Here is a 17841-nt window from a genome sequence, read left to right as displayed (position 1 = left end):
TTTTTTTTTTCTCCGGTACCGGGAACCGAACTCACGACCTTGCACTTGCAAGGCAGGCGCTTTGCCGCTGAGCTAAATCCCCAGCCCCTTCTTTTTTCTTTTTTGGAGTTGAAGAACGGACTCAGGGCATGTTACCCTAAGAACTACCACTGAGATATACTCCAGCCCTTTTATTTGATTATTTTCAATTAAACATATACCCATGAATGTATATGTGTGTATAAGTATTTATTTTTCTTTTTCTGTTTAATCAACACATTCTTTTTGAGTAGTTAATAGACCTGATAAAACATAAATTTTGAATTAACTTTCATTTTTGTTAGTACATGCTTGCAGTACATCAGTTTATAATCATCTTGGGAGTGGGTGTATGCACATAATACCTTTTCCCCTTTAGTTCCTGTTCTTTCCCTTCCCTCCACACTCCCTCCTACAACCTCTAATTCTTCTTTCCCCTTTTTCATTCCTGTGGACATTATCAATCTTCACTCTTGTGTATGGCATATAATGTTTACATTCATTGAGGTTATTAGGTTCCTGTACATGGCACATCCTTATTCTACTTATTGCCCCTTTCCTTTACCCTCACCCCACGCCCTTGGTCTCTTGGACCCCTTCCCATTTGCAAAAGATCCATCCCTTTATCTCCTATTTATCCATTATTATTCTCTTTGCACTTTATCTTGCTCGGGTGAGAGATGCCATATGGTGTTTTAGCTTGTGTGTCTGAAACCAACATTTCACTTAACATTATACTGTCTAGATGCATCCATTTTCCTACACAATGTCTCAAACTTTTCCTTCTTTATAGCTGAATAATATTCCTTTGTATATAGATACCACATTTTCTTTATCCCATTGTCTGTTGATAAGCATAAACACTGCTTCCAGGATTTAACGATTGTGAATTATGCCACTATAAACATTGTTGAGCATGTATCACTGTAGAATGACATCTTGAGCTCCTGTAAGGAAAATGCATAGAAAGGGGATAGCTGGGGATAAAACATAATTTTAAAAGTTTAGAAGAATATGCAATAAAAAGGATACCTACTTTTTACTTATGTTGTCTAGTTTCTTACATTCTGAAACAATCATTTTACCAAAGCCCTATGCAAGCATCCAAGGACATTATGTCCCTAAATTATTAATTGTAAATAAATAAATTATAGACTAAATTATAAGAAAGAGAATTGTTATGTCAAAGAAAGTATATATTTAAAGTTTTCATAATTATTATTCCATTACCTTACATCTTAGCTCAGCAAAATACACGCAGTGAATGACATAATAACAAACTCTTAATCCTCACTTTTCTACAAGCCAAAAGTCCAATTTCAGGATGACAGCATAGGTGTCTTCTAAGCTATGGAATTCTCACTTCCCATTGTATTGACAATGGAGAAAAGAAAGAAAAAGGGGTTCTTTCCTGTCATTACATAAAAGTAATAGTGTATTACTGTTATGAGTACTCCATGTTTATCATTCCCCCTCAAAGGCCCTGCTCCAAAAACCATCACAACATGTGAATTTTGAGATGAGCGTCCATTGTACCCCCTACAAAAATTGCACTAATGCACTGTCTCACTAGCAGTAAGTGAATGTATCATTTGCCCTGTTCTTGCCAACACATTATCATCCTTTTTCATTTTGACAATCTAAGAGAACACTGTATGTTATTGGATTTTTCATTTGCCTCTCATTTATTATGAGATGCTTTTAAATGATATTTCATTTTCCACTCTTGCTTAGCTTTTCATCATTTACCTATGTACTTATGGGGGGTCTTTACATTTCATTGAAGTACTTCCATGCCATATGCACTCCATATATATTATTGTGTACAGGGCCATCACCTCTTGCCATACCAAAGGTTGATATTTTTTCTCACAAAGTATTAATTTAGACTGAAACTCTGCATGTTATAATCCATACCTGTATTAGATTTTTTATCATTGGGACCAGATACTTGACATACACAAGTTAGCAGAAATAAGGTGTATTTTTGCTCACGGTTTCAGAGTATTCAGTCCATAGTCAGCCAATTCAAAGGTGGAAACAACATGGTGGAAGGATGTGGATGAGTAAATCTGTTTAGCTTTTGGTGGGAAGGAAGCAGAGAAGGGAAATAACATCAGAGCAAAAGGAGTTAGGTACAAGATATATAGTCCTGAAGGGTGTGCTTTGATGATCTACCCAGACACATTAAGAATTGTGTCTAAAGTCCCTAGGAAGCTCTGAAGATAATTGTATTAGTGTTCTCTAGAGGACTAGAAGCAATTGAAAACATTTGTATAATTACATGAGTGGATTTATTAGTTCAGTTTATCGGAGCCTGGGCAAGGAAGTCCACAATGTACAGGATCAGAGGTGGGAGAGGACAGCAGCTGCTCAGGCAACAAGATGGAAGCTACAAAACAAGAGGATAAAAGTTGAAAGGCTAGAAATTCCCTGGAAGGTCAGTGGTGAGTGTCTGGATTGGTAGGCTAAAGAAACTGGAAACTTGGAGTCTAATGCCCAAGGGCAATGGCAACAAAGGATAGACTGAAGCTCTTCAAGATAGGGGGCATTTCCTTTTTCTTCCCCTTTTTATTGCATCTAGGCTATAAACTTATTTGCTGGTACCACTGACACTTGGGTGGATCTTCCCAAGTTTTCTGGTTTTCTGGTCTACATGTCAGTCATTCACAGACACACCCTGAACTGTGCTTCACTAATCTACTAGGCACTTTCGATCTCTTCAAGTTGACTTATCGTGATGGATGGTCACACCAACCAGAATGACAATATGGCTTAACTGTCATATTATACCCCTTGTCAGCCTGTGGCTTATATGGTTTATATCTAGATATCCCTTCTGGGTTTCATGCATTTATAGGCAGGGCTTTAGCAAGAAGATTTGACTATCAGGACACTACAACTGGTTAACTGTTAGGAGCTAGGGCCTGGTTGGGGGAGGAAGGTCACTGGGGGTGTGAATGGAAGGGCACATTTCTCACCCTGGCTCCCTTCTCTCTGTTCTATTTGTCACCATGATGTGAGCAGCCTTCCTCTGCTCAGGCCCTCCTATCATGTTACCAGCCAGGTAAAGACTGAAACTTCTGAAACATGAACCAAAGTAAACCTCTTGTGTAATCTGTGAGTATGGAGTATTGCATCTCAGCAGCAAAGAAAGTGACGAAGACAATACTTATACACCTCCTTAAACCATATGCAATCTCCAAATAAACACAATGACAATTTAATAATTGTATCTATCATGATACAACTATCATGTGTACAACCAAATACATGATAATCCATTCCTCAATGTATAAACAGTTCCAGCATTGCTCAAAATTCTGAGCCAAAGTCTCCTTTGAGCCTCAAAACCAACTCTTAACTCTAAACCATATATAATAACACAAAGTTAACATTCTCAATCCAAAAGAGAAGAATAGGGCAATAGAAAAAGATCAGATCTAAGCAAGAATAAAACAAATATTAAGTTCTGTAGCTCCATGTCTGGCATCTAGAACCTATGACAGTATAAGATTTTCCAAAGCGTTTGAGTGGGCCCACCCCTATGACATTGCGGGCTATAGCCTCTCTGCTAGTCTGGCTCCACTCACTGCCTACATCATTCTTTGATATATCTCACATTGCTGGTATCTCTGACTTCCCAGGGTTTCCAGTGCACCTTTGGCTTCATTCCTACAACTTCACACACCCTCCTTTCAGGAACACATTGTCTGGCTACACAAGCCTTCCTCTGAAATCTTGCAGGACCCGTCCATGATACCACAACTCTTATATTCTGCATTCCTAAAAAAATGTGTCACAGGGATACACCAAAATCTGCTACCAAGGTGAGCAATAGCTAGACCACCTTGGAGCATGGCTGCAGCAACCTTCAGTGCAGACATGACTAAACACAGTGCAAAGAATCCCAGAGAACAACTTCTAGATGGCCCTTCTAGAGCTGGGCCCAGGGTTCTACTCCCAAATATTGGATTTATAATTTTGCACCCTTAAGCCTGCAGTGAGTGGAGCCCTGCTGATTACTGGGGTGTCCTCAAAGTATCTTTATTCTTCTCCCAGTCCAAAGTTCTTGGTTTCTTTTCAATGATAATAATCTCTTCAGAAACCACACTTTTGGCCCCAACTTTGTACATGGTTCTTTTCTAACCAAAACCAAAATTTTTCAAAGACTTCTGCTCTGGATTTTGCTTCAGATTTTCAATATATGTCTGGCTGACAGAAAACATCAGTACCCATGCCACAATCTGAACATTGCTTGAAAATTCCTTCTCCAGATAAATCAGTTCATAACCATAAAACTCAGCCTTCTGCAAAGGTCTAGGACATATGCAAAATGTAGACAAGTTCTTTACCAGAAGATATCAAACTTAGCCTTTATTCAAATTCCCAACTGAGTCCACATTTCAAACCTCATAAGCCTAATTTTTACTGTTTGCATTCTTATTGGCATCTGCTCTTTTGAGATCTGCTTACAACATTCTAAGGTTTCTCTAGCCTGCATCTCCAAATCTTCCCAAATTCCTCCAGCAATCAAGTTTCAAAATCATCTGAACCACATGGTTAGATAAATTCACCACAATGATCATGCTTTTTGGTACCAATTTTCTTTACTAGTCAGTTTTAACACAGTGGGACCAAACACCTGACATACATAATTTAAAGGAGGAAAGATTTATTTTTGGTCATGGTTTTGGATGATTCAGTCCATGGTCAACTGGCTCTAAGGCAGAAACATAATAGCAGAAATGTGACGCAGAACAAGGCTGTTTAGCTAATGGTGACTGGAAATCACAGAAGAGTGACTATGCCAGAGAGGAAAAAGCCATAGACCAAATATTTTCCCCAAGGCCACACCCAGAAGTGTGCTTTACTAATCTGCTAGAAGGCTCTGAAGCCAATCAAGTTGAAAACACACTCAGCTACCACAATGCCCTTTAGTGATATAAGAGCAGTAAGAAAAGTGTGGATTATATATTATTCTATTGACAATCAGCATTCCAAAAAATGTATTGAAGGAAATATTTAGTGTATCTAATTAAGGAAAGAGGGGCTAGACGGTGGAAGAGAAGAACACTAGAGCCAAATAATCTTGGTTTAAACACAGTTTAATGGGATTCTTTCTTTACAAATTTATCAAAGTCTTACTATGCTAAATTCCTACAAAATAAGCATAACATAAGTGTTCCAAAAATTATTTGTTGCATACCCCTTAGGATTGTTGTTCTGCTGAACAATTTGTAAAATGGTCTTTCTAAGTAACCACTTTGATTATAACTACAACTTTGAAACAAGCTTTGAATTTCACAGGTAGCAACAAATACTTTTCCGGCTATTATTCTTGATAATTAAATTATAATTTTGACTATAAATAGTTACATTGAAACAGCACTCATTTGTGTTGTGTTTCAACATGTACACCCCTCCCACATTTTTATTTTGGAACTTATACCTCATGATGATAATAGGATTAAGAGGTAGGGCTTTTGTGAAGCCATTGGGGAAGTATGGAATTAATGCCTTGAAAAGGGGCTTGAGGAAAGAAATTCATCCATGCTTCTGCTCTCCTGAACATTAGGGATGCAACATTTTTCCTTTATTCTATGTGAAGACAAAGCAACCAGGTAACATTTTTGAAGCAGAGAAAGCACCCTCATTTGTTGCTGGCTCTGCCACCCCCTTGATCCTGAACTTTTCAGCCCCACAACTGTGCACTACATTTCTGTAGTTTATAACTTATCCAGTCTAAACTATTTTGTTATTGCTACAAAATTTAATGTTCTACTTATGCTTCCATAACAGAAATATTATTTTGTGATCCCACACAATCCTACCTTTGCCTATTGATGGTATTATGACCTCCTGACAGATTGGAGTACATTAGCTATTTTGTACTTACTGACTTTGTACTTACTGAGCTCTTAGGAGTTTCAAGAAAATATGGAAACAAATACAAATCAGACAGGATGTTTTCCCTTAAAGACCTTTCTGCTTAAAACAAGGAAAACACTGCCCTGGTGTTATGCTTGTATTTGTTACCAAGGTCACCTTTGTGCTACAGTCAAACCAGAACCCCGGAAGAAGAGCCATCATTCCCATGTGGCAGATGATGACTCAGAGGCAGAACAGGTGACCTGTGCAAAACATCAGTATCCAGACGGGATAGAGGCTGAGCTAGAGCTGGTGCTCAGCACAGTGAGTCTGCCGCAGGATCCTGCACCCTGTAGACACAATCATAATCTCCATGAGGCTGGGCTGTAGTGTCAGAATAGTCACAGCCATTCCTGTTGCCTGGATTCTGAACTGTAGGGGAGTGTTAAAAAGATACCAAATTTTTCAATATGTAATTAGGAACTCCTCCTTCCATGGAAGGAATCTGTATCTGCTTGAAATGGAATGGGAGATGCCTGTAAGAGCTCCATGAGAGAGTTCTCAGGAGTGTGGATTATACCCTGGCCAGTCTTTGGAGCCCACTAACTTGAGTTCTCGGAGCTTGCTCCTTCCTGTCTGCATGGCCTGACTGTATGGTAACTCTAGTAAGTTACCAAGCCTCTCTGTTTCTGAGTTTATTTTTTCTGTACAGTAAAAAGTGTTTGCTCACAAAATTGTAATGAAGATTCAATGAGACAAGTTTTCACAGTGAGGTAATTTTCTCAGTGAGACTCTTTGCATATTACATGGCTCCTACCAGTCACAGAGCCATAAGACATGAGAAGCCAAACCTTAACAGGAAGTTGGAAGGCGCCTGGTTTCACCTCTACTTTTATAGTGAGCCGCAGAATGCTAATTAGGTTCCTAAAGCAATTCCTCTTGCGGCAGGTGTTAATAACTGCAGCCAGCAGAGGAGAGATAATGGATCCTCCCTCCTTGCTGTTTCTTAAACTCTTGTGGGCCATAAGTTTACAATTATGCTCCTGACAAAAATGCACAAACTTTGCCCACAACTTCAGGGGATGTATAGACTTCCAGAAATCACCACTAGGCTTCAAAGGGAGCTAAGACCTCCTACATGGAGGGGCATTAGTGATAAAACAGGTCACTCAGCCCTTCTCTCTGATGGAAATATATACTGTTTTGTTTTCTTTTTATGTTTTAAAGTTTTCTCTTTAGGAAAAACATTTTAGCGGAACCAAAGTGCCTGAGACTACTTTAATCTCTGACAACCTTCGGGGCCTCTGCCTTTCTCTGTCCTGACCCAGGAACACAGTGCCCTTATCAGCTAGCCCAGAGAGGATCAGGACTGTCATCCTCAGGCCAAAGCTCTGCAATCTGCTCAGATGCACGGCACACTCAGATAACCTATAACCTTTGTTATTCCACAGAACCTGCACCATGGGTCATTACTTAGAGTCTCCAGAATGTCAGGAAGAGGATGGGGCCTGCGGCACTTTCACTGTGGTACTGTGGGGTGGGACAGAGGACTCTAGTCCAGGAAGTCTATTCCACCGGGGGACGGGGAGCCAATTTAATTAGAAATTTCTCAAAAAAAAGAATTGATATAAATAAATGGCAGCACAGGGCAAAATTTCACTTATATACTTCCTCCCTTGGGGCCAATATTAAAGGTAAGAATTGTGTTTCACTACAGTGAGGGATATTTCACAGTTCTTTATTGTTCTAATTCCAGTGAATTCCATTTCAGCTTTCCATTTATGAAGACTGGCAAGAAGACTCTTGTTTTCAAAGAGATTCTCTCTCTCTCTCTCTCTCTCTCTCTCTCTCTCTCTCTCTCTCTCTCTCTCTCTCCTTCTCTGAATTAGATTGTAGAAAAGCCCCCGGGGGCTTATATGTCCCAGGATATTGGAAAGTGTCCTGGCCCCAAGGCTGTGTGGCCTCCACAGAAATCTAGCCCTTGTGTTAAAAGGCAGGCTGGTCACCAGACCCATACTGGAGGCTTCTGAGATCTGGCAATTTTGTGTTTAATTATTTTGCAGCGATTGAAAACAGAAGGCTAGTCTCTCTTCCTGGGTAAGGAAGGAGTATGGAGGGGAACAAGACCCTTTCTGGGTTCTCAGCATCTCCAAAAGCAAATAAACAAAACAAAATAAGGCTCCCTGCTACATTTATAGTGGGTTTTTATGTTACCCCATTAGAAGGACAACTGCCATTGTGGAAAGTAGTTATTCTCTTTCACTACAGACTTTACACAATTGCTCTGGAGCTATTGGGACCACTGCTGACACTAGAATACAAGGGAATGAGAGTCTATGATTATCAAGGGTGCAAAGGAAAAAACAATTCTGGAGAAATTATAGGAGTGTCTGCAACTGCATGGTATGTGGAAGATTCCATTATTGCAGTAATATTAACACATTTGTTTGGGTTATACAAAGAGTTTACTCTTTGCATTCCCCACACCACATGATTATTTATAATAATATTTTAAAGAGACTCACACTTGGCAGCTTATATTTTTATTATTTTTCCTGCGGACCACTGATGCACTGAAGATAAATTTTCTACTAAATAAACACTCTTTAGAAGTGACAAGGCACAAATGTATGCAGAGAAACGTTGTGTTACAGCAGAGATTCTGACTGCTTTGATTACTGCAGTGTCTTATAGTCTACCTAATATTTCTTTTAACTTTCCATTTGACAGCTGAGCAGAAGAAGGGAGAATGAGTGATATATCTTGATATCAAGAAGGAACTGCACAATCTGATGGAGTGAAAATTGAGCACCAACAGTCCTGGGATCTAATGACAGTTTCACTTGACAATAGCCCCAGTATCTCAGTCTCTCCAGCCTGGGAAGATGAATGGCGGAGCAGCTCTGCAATGTCACGAGGCCAAGTTTGAAATATCTGTGGCTCTCCTTTCTTTCAGATGTCTCTTCCCATTTCCTTTCTGTTGAGTGATCACCAACGACGAACCCTAAAGGGCAGGTGAGCATGGAATTAGAAGGACAACTGCCAATGTGGAAAGTAGTTATTCTCTTCCTTGTGGGGAACTGGTGTCCTTACATGTCTTTCTTCCATACTTTGATTTCCGTTTTCCCCCTCATTTTCTTCCTTCCTTTGCAACCATCCTTCTCTTTGTTTGCTGGTTTCTCCCTCACAGTTAATGCCAGTTTCACACAGATTGTTTTCTGTTGCTGCACAGATGGTCTTCTTGTAGCCTCTGCCCTCTTTCCCAATGGGAAGCTGTTGTCATCATCACATTTTTGTACAAAAAGGCTTGGAATACGGTGGCATAAGTAAGAGTTGGGATTTCTACCTAAAATAAGCGTTTACTGAGTGACTAGCGAGTGTATGCATTTGTCTCCTCTCAGAGTTCTGGAGGGCAGAAGTGTGAAATCAGTGTGTTGCCAGACTAACAGCCTCTGGAAGTACTGGGGAATGATCTTCCCTTTGCCTTTTCCAGCTTCTGCTGGCTGCTGCCATTCCCCAGGCCGCATCACTCCAGTCTCAGTTTGCGCATGGCCTTGTCCCCTTCTCTGTGTCTGTGTGTTCATTAGGAGCATGCACCCAGATAATTCAGAATGATCTTATTTTGAGGTCCTTATCTCCTAAAACCCTTTTTCTAAGTAAAGTCACATTTGCAGGTTTTGAAATGTGGATAAATCTTTTTGTGGAGCCATCATTCAATTCACAACTGTGAATATTTGACATTGATCTAAATCCATTAGGCAGGAAACCGACACTGTAGTTTACTTACAAGAAACTAATGTCCTGAGTAGGTAAGTAACTGTAAGAAATTGTGTCTTGGTTAATTTTCTCTCGTTGCTGAGACAAAATACCTGATGCCCAAAATTAAGGAAGGAAAGGTTTATTTAGCTCACAGTTTGTGGAGGTTTTGTCCATACTCAGGTTGGCTTCAAGGCAGCGTGACACATGACAGAGGGCAACAGTTCATAGCAACAAGAGCAAAAGGGAGGAGCAGCAGCAAGCAGCCTCTTTCTCTCCCTTACATGTACAAACTATCCTCCCCAGAGAGGATGTAGCACTCACACTCATAATCCCAGCATTGGATCATGAATCAATCATAAACTCTAAAAGCCTGCCCCATGACTGCATGAGGTTTTGGGGGACATCTGGACACAAACCATAACAAACATCATACCCAGAATTCAAATTTGGGGCAGTGTAACATCAGAGTTCACTAAACTGTATCTGAAAAATATACCAGTTATTTCATTCATGGTCTTTCTTATGGCAGCCAAAGGCAGTCTCTTTGTGCCTTTCCTGGTCACTGAGACAAAATACCTGAGATCCGTAGCTTAAAAGGGGAAGAGCATTATTTTGGTTTACATTTTAGTCCTTGCATGGTTGGCCAGCTCCTGGCAGAAGTGGTACAGTGGAAGAGTTTGATACAAGAAAGCTACTTGACATGGTTGACAGGGAGCAGAGGATGAAGAGAGGAGGTGGGAAGGGAGATACGTCCTCCAAGGTAATGCCCCAGTGACCCACCTCTTTCAAATAGATCTCACCTCTGTACAAGTCAACCATAATGCCCCATAACCCAACCACCTTGCAAACATGTAAGGACTGGGGGCCTACCTTGTATCTAGATCATAGCAGTCAGATAAAAAGTCACCTCACAAATTGGAGATCTCAATATTTCTAATAAATACAAAGTGTTACTTAGTCTAATCCAGTTTCTTTTAACTTCTGTTATAATGGATTTTCAGATAGTTTAGTATATTAAGAGGAAAATACAAGTATTTAACTTGGCAAAAGTCTTTTTTAAAAGTAAAAATGGCATGAAAATAAATATTAAATTTCTGACATAAGACTAGGAAGGGGAAAAAAAAGTAACTGTGCCTCTTTATTTCTGTACATTTAAAAGAAATTGGGGGTCATGACCTCAAATATATTATCTGCTTAATGGAATTTAGAAATCAAAAGACTTCAGCCAACCAGCTCAATTTTTCTTTATTAAAGGAAAGTACACTAACAGTTTTTTTTCAGCATACAACCCAATATTTCCAATGACCTTCTCAATATTTCTGCACTGATATCTTTGCATAACTTTAAATTTAAATGTAGCATCATTTTTCTTCCAACACTGCTATTTTAATTTTTTCCAATTCTTGTTATCATGCTTCCACTTACTAAACTAAAAATTCTTTGACTTGAATTTTATTTCTCCTTTCTGCAGGGAATTTTATGTGCATTCATTTATTCTTCAAGTGTTTTGAATATTTCCTTTGGGCCAACCACCATGCTGTGGAGTAGAGATACAAAGCTCTAAAAAGGCAAGCACAGCCATGTCCTTATAATTTAGGAGCACATGATTACAAATGTGACTCCTGATATAAAAGGTAAGTGAAAGTTGTATATAGGCCCGAGTCGTTGGAGAATCAAATACATCCTTTCCTTCTGGCCCTCTCTGCTTTGCTCTGGCTAGGGTCCTTATCACACCTGTTTTAGTGAGGCAACTCTCTGCCTTGAATCTGCTTCCTCTGATCCATGCTGAAGTCCTCTCCCTACTTAAAATTCCTATCCTCCACTACTTTTATACTACTCCCCTCATGAGAGTTCCCAGTAACACCCCGGTAGTTACACAGTGCTCTTTTATGTGGCTCTTGAAACATTCCTTCTTGTGAATCCAACTCCATCTGATTATGAACAGAATTCTTGGGAAAGTCAGGGAAGACATTTGGTGGCCCCTCTGAAATTAGGAGCTTGCTATTGCTCTATAATAAATCCCATTGGCCCCAGGGAACTTTTGCAAGAACAACCTTGCCCAATCATCTGCCCTAAGTAGACTAGCTCTGATTCTTGAACATTTGTTGCAATCATTTTTCTCTGCAGCATACACTCTCCCTCTTTTCTGTCTCTCAAATTTCCATCTGTACTTCAATCAACATCCCTCTGAAACCTCCCTAACCCCAAGATCTCTCCCTCTTTTCCCTTTAATCTTCGCAGTCATTGTTATACTGTAAGCTGAAGGAGTCCATTTAGTGTCTATGTATGATATTATTTCTATGTGCAATTTTTTATCTCTGCAGTGAGACCATGGGCTTCTTCAGGAGGACTACTACCACAATCAGTGTTTCTTTGTGTACAGTACCTGGGTGAGCAGTCAATGTTCCTTATAATCATAGTTTCAAGGCTGAGAACTGAATATAATGAGGCCCAGCAATGTAAAAGATATGCAGATAGTTAGATCAGAAGCTAGATAATCTTATGAGCAGATAACGCTTCTTCTCTTAAACTGATGAGTGAATGCAATTAGCAAATTAATAAGTAAACTGATGAGTGCAAGAAGCAGAAGACTAAGTTTTACTCTTATGAATGGGGTTCAGCCAGTGCTGACCTTTCTCAGACCAGAAGTCATGCTATTGACCTGCAAATGTTGTGGCTGCTACCAATACATAGTTATAACCTCCGCTATTCATACTGAGTTCTGCTAGCCATCGTGATATCACTGCTGCGGTTGTTGACTCCTCCCACCCACTGCCTACCTTTCATTCGCATAATGACTTCCTCTTGGATATAACTAGGGTGAGGAGACTTTCAAAGCTTAAATCCAACGTTGTCAGCACAATTTCCCATACCTGACATTTGTGATTGTGTGTGAGCTAGTCTGTCCTGTGAGACAATGAAGACAAGGGGAAGATCATCCTGCTGTATTTCTTGCCTTCTATGACAGATGGGGTGGTCCCAATGTTTTCCTAGGCTTCTGAGCCGTCAATCAGGAACTCAACAGCAGGACAGGGGCACCTCAGGAAATCAGAGCAAGCTCAATCACTATCTATCTACTGATGATAACAAAAGCATTTCATTCTTCGACGACTCAGAATGGAATGTGGTGGGGGCTGTGAAGAAATTAAAAGTGTGAAAATTTTAATGAGTGCAATTATTGAATCATCAGTCACATAGTCCATCTGCTTCAGAGCTTTCCAGTGACTGGTGAAATTCTAAAATACTGCATTGCATTTTCATATTCATGTAATCACATAAATGTTCTTTAAGGAACAGCTAATGATATTCATATATCATGCCCATTTCTTGCATAACTCAGCATTCTCCTTTTGTCTATTTCACTTTATTAATCACTAATTTTACATTCTGACATCAACTTAGTGGGAATTTTCTGGCAACTGCATAGGCAGGAGGCAACACAGGGACATTACATATTATACTGTGTAATATTTATTCATAGAGATTAACGCAAAATTTCTCTCAAAGGTTCTGTCTTGCCTGGAGCTTTGAGAGCAGAATGAGTTTGGTGTCAGAGTGAACAGAGACAACTAATTTTAAAAATCTTTCCCCAGATAGGATTGTTCTATAGAAGGGAGAGATGAAGCAATGGCCCTATGTCAGAGGGAACCTGAGTTTGCTAGTGTCACTCAAATGTCCTTGCAAACTCGAGTGATGGGTGGAAAGATGAAGAAGGAATTCAAGGAAGGTGTCTATGGTGTACGGGAGAACTGTGGAATTAGGATGTGCTAGGTTTGTTAAAGGTTCGATTGTATTCGGCAGTGAAGTGTTGAATTCCTAATCCTCAGGTCCTATGGATGTGACCTTATTTGGAAACAGGATGCATGCAGGTATAATCGAGTTGAGATGAAAATATTAAGGTGGGTTCTTAATCCAATATGCCTGTTGTCTTTATATAAAAAGGGGAAATGGCTATATGAAGGCATAGATACTTTGTAACAGCACTATGTGACAAAAGAAGCAGAGATTAAAATACTATGACTACAAACCAATGAAGTCCTGGGTCTCCCAGAATCTTGAAAAGGCAAGGAAGGGCCCCCTAGGAACATATAACACATTTTCTATATCTAGTCATCCTTTGACGGACACTTAATTTCCTTCCATATACAATCAAATACAATTCAGTCTTTAAAAGAAGGCTGTCATTTGCAACAACACAGATGAACCTGGGGGACATTGTGCTAAGAACGGTAAACCAAGCCAGGCACAGAAAGACAAATACCACAGGATCTCACCTTTGTGGAACCTGGAAAAGGTAAACTCCTAGAGGTATACAAGAAGGCAAGGCAAGGGACAGGGATTGAGAAAAAGATGCCAGTCAAAGAATATAAAGTCTGTTATACAGGAGAAATAAGCTTTAACAATCAGTTATATAAAATGATGAGTGCAACTAACAGTTTATTGTGTATGTAAAAAGAGATAAAAGAATAGACCTTAAAACTCTCCACCAAAATACATATAAATAAGATGAGGTGATAGATATGTTAATGAACTTGATTTAATAATTCATCAATGTAAATATATACCAAAACATCATATTGTACCTCATTAATATATATAATTATTGTTTGCCAATTAAAAATGACAGGGTTTTAAAAGACCAAGGAAAAATTCTGCTCCGGAGGCATCTGAGGGATCATGAGCCTGTGGAACCTTGATTTCAAACTTGTGACTGCGAGGGCAGTGTTAAGTCACCCTTTTGTGGTACTTTGCTGCAGAAGCCCTAGGAAGATAATAGAAGGTGCAAAGATATTTGCATGATTTAGACCTCTGCGTGTCACACATTCATCAAGCACTTGCCCATCTGTGTCTCATACTGAGCTCAGCACTGCAAAGCTGATTAAGGAGTCCCGGTGCCTTTACTGTGCTCTAAAGGTTAAAGGCATACTGGGTGCCACTTCTATCAGATGGGAACATAGATGTCTTCTATTTCGTTGTTTACCAGTGTTTTGCTTTTCAGAAACATGTATTGGTGTCCTGTATGATATCATCACCTGAGAACATCTATCCCATTGAGATAATAGATTTGAAAAGTCTGGAAAAAATCAGCAACAAAGGCCCAATATTTAGGCTCTTTAGTGGTAAAGACTGCATGGCTCTTGTTCCTGTCCTCCACTTAGTGGGAGTTAAGAAAATTACTTCACCTTTTTGTGCTACAATGTTCTCATCTGCATTTACCTCAAAAGTTTATTTTAAAAACTTGGCCAATCCATGCACATTGGTTAGAATAATATTTGTCCCACAGCAAAATGCTATCTATTATTTTATGTGGAAGTATCCTTGAGATCACAGAAATACATTTGTGTAACACAGGAATAAGTAATTTTCTAAGATAAGATACTTTACTGGGAGTAGAAATATTTTTGTTATGTTAAGCCATCTTGCTATCCATTAGAGATCCTCATGAGATGGTAGGGACACAACACAAATTTTTAAAAATGCTGTTGTTCTTCATACAGTGATTTTGTAATAAAACAACAGAGTCTGGAAAGAAAAAGACTGAGGTTAAAGAAGAGAGATAAGAAAGCAAACTAACTTAATGGCAAAGTGTGTGGATGGGTGTGTACATTGTGAGCATGTATATTTTTGTATTCAGGAAGTTGGGAGTGAGAAGATAGACCATCATAGAATGATCGATATAAGCATCATTCTCGTCTCTAACTGAAACTTACCTAATTCTATTTCCCTCTGTATATCAATAAGCAGAAAACCAACAGATTGTACCTACTTCTAAAAATCATGCTATTATTTACAGAGTGAATTTTACTGATTTTAAAAGCACAGCTCAATAGTTTTAAATACCTAAGTAATAAATTGACAGATCCAGATATATAACACTTCTACCATTCCAGAAAATTATCTTGTGCTCCTGTTCACTTAATAATACCTTAGAAGAGGTAGCCTAAAAGTAATTACTATTATATATATGAAATCATAAACTACATACTCTGTGTCTAGCTTCTTCAGTGCAACATGCTTTGAAACAACCTTTTATTATTTTAATGCTGAACAGAATGCTATAGTATATAATACACTACAAATTGATTATCTATTAAACTCTTCATGGAAACTTGGGTCATTTCTTATTTTCATGGCTCCAAGCCCAAATATATGGGGTTTATTCAGTGTTCTTCAATCTCTATTTTTTATCAATAGAAGTATTTCTTCAGCTGAAATCTTATTTGTAAGTCTAGCATGTAAAAAATTTATAAAAGTAACTCTTCTACAGTGTTACTACTCTTTAGTTACTTTTCCCTGTTTGTTGAGACAAAATACCCAATGCCTAAAATTAAAGGAGGAAAAATTTATTTAGCTCACAGTTTGTAAAGATTTTAAGCCATAATCGATTGGGTCCAAGGCAGGGTGGCACATGGCACAGGGCAATAGTTCCAGGCAGCAAAAGACAGCAAAAGCGATGACAGAGAGAGAGCAACCCTCATTTTGTCCGTTATATTGTGTACAGGCTACTTGCCCTAAGGCAGGCGTAGCACCCACACCCTTAATCCTCACATTAGACCATGACATGAATCAGTCACAACTCTAGATTCAGTTGCCTCTGAAAAGCTGGCCCCCATGACTACATGAGGCTTTGAAGGGACATCTAGACACAAACCATAACACAGAGATAAAAGTTTAGAATTTGGAAACACAAATTCAACTTTTAGTTCAGCTTTCCTCACTCCTTTCTTACTCTAAATCTGGTATCTTGCAAAGCATTTCTCAGAAGAACAGGGTTAAGTGGGGACAAAAGTAAAAAAAAAAAAAATTATGTCATTATTATCATATCCACTGGATCTGTTTAGGACCAAAAATGTTAATAACAAATTAATTACACACTATTTGAAAACCTCAACAACTCTGTAAGGAGTTGTTTCCTAGAAGAGTGGCCCCCATTCACAGGCAAGGACTTGGGAATAGCTGAAGATTTCATTGCAGGTAACAGCTAAGTTACCTAAGCACTCTATGTAGGGTGATGTGAGAGCAGAGAATCAAAGCCAGGCTTCCTGGATCTGAGTCCAACTCTCTCCTCTCTCCTACATGAAAACTGATACCTGCTCATGTTACAGAATGCACATCCACATGGTTCCCAGTATGCTTGGAAATGTGAGTTTTGTCAGTCTTTGTTTTACTGTTTTACGTTCATTCAATAATTATTCAAAAAGCATTTACTTAGTGCCTGGTAAGTATAAGATACTATCTGGAGTTATTAAGGTATCTGTGAATATAAATTGGACTCTTGGAGTTTCTTGAACGTGTTAATCCCAGGAATCTAATCATACTTATGAAAAACACTACAATTACAGCATTACATTACAATTCATCTTGCGAGGTAGAAGATTCTCATTTTTCTACTCAGTAATGGAAACAATGGTGTTTCTACTGTCTCCATACTACCCTCCATCATCCAGTCTGAGAACATGATATGGAACATCTGAGCCTATTAGGATTTCCTATAAAGAGTAACTCTATCTTTTCATTTGAAAGTATTCAAAAGTAAAACAATATTTAAAAATATATTTCTAGCTGAAACTTCCTCATCCCAAACAGGCCTTTTACCCAGTAGTGATCAGGTGACTGTCATTTCAGGATGAATCTGCGATACTTTCATCTTAGCTCATAAAGGAGAGCTGACACTGAGTTCCCATCCTTGGCTCATGACTGAAGTAATTACTTCTGATGTTTTCAAATACTCTGATTTTGTAGAAAGAATACACATGATCTCTCCCAACATCATCATGCTGTGTAAAGATATCTGGCTTCAAGGTAGTCGTCAATGAACAAGTAAGCTTGGCTTTTTTTAAAATGCTTTCCCCCTGTATCAGTCAGGGTTTACTAGAGAAACAGATATGATACAAGATAAACAAATGTACAAGAAATTACAAGTTTGGCTTACAATGGTCAGCTACAGAGTTGGATGAGGAAGCGTGCAGAGGGTGTCTGCACGCTGGACATTGAAGAGCCCAGCCCCAGGCCTGGAGCTCACTGCAGTGTCCGTGCAAGTCTGTATCAAAAGGCTGATGGGTCTGTGACAGAATGCTGAAGAATCTACGATGAAGGCCAGAGAGCCAACACCAGAAGGCTGAAGAGTCCAGACGGAAGCCCAACAGTCTGCACCAGAAGCCAGGAGACGACCAAGCTGAAGGTGAAGACCGG

Source organism: Chinchilla lanigera, unplaced genomic scaffold (assembly GCF_000276665.1).
Source record: "Chinchilla lanigera isolate Chin_1 unplaced genomic scaffold, ChiLan1.0 scaffold00033, whole genome shotgun sequence".
NCBI lineage: Eukaryota > Metazoa > Chordata > Mammalia > Rodentia > Chinchillidae > Chinchilla > Chinchilla lanigera.
Note: the sequence above shows the minus strand (reverse complement) of the source record.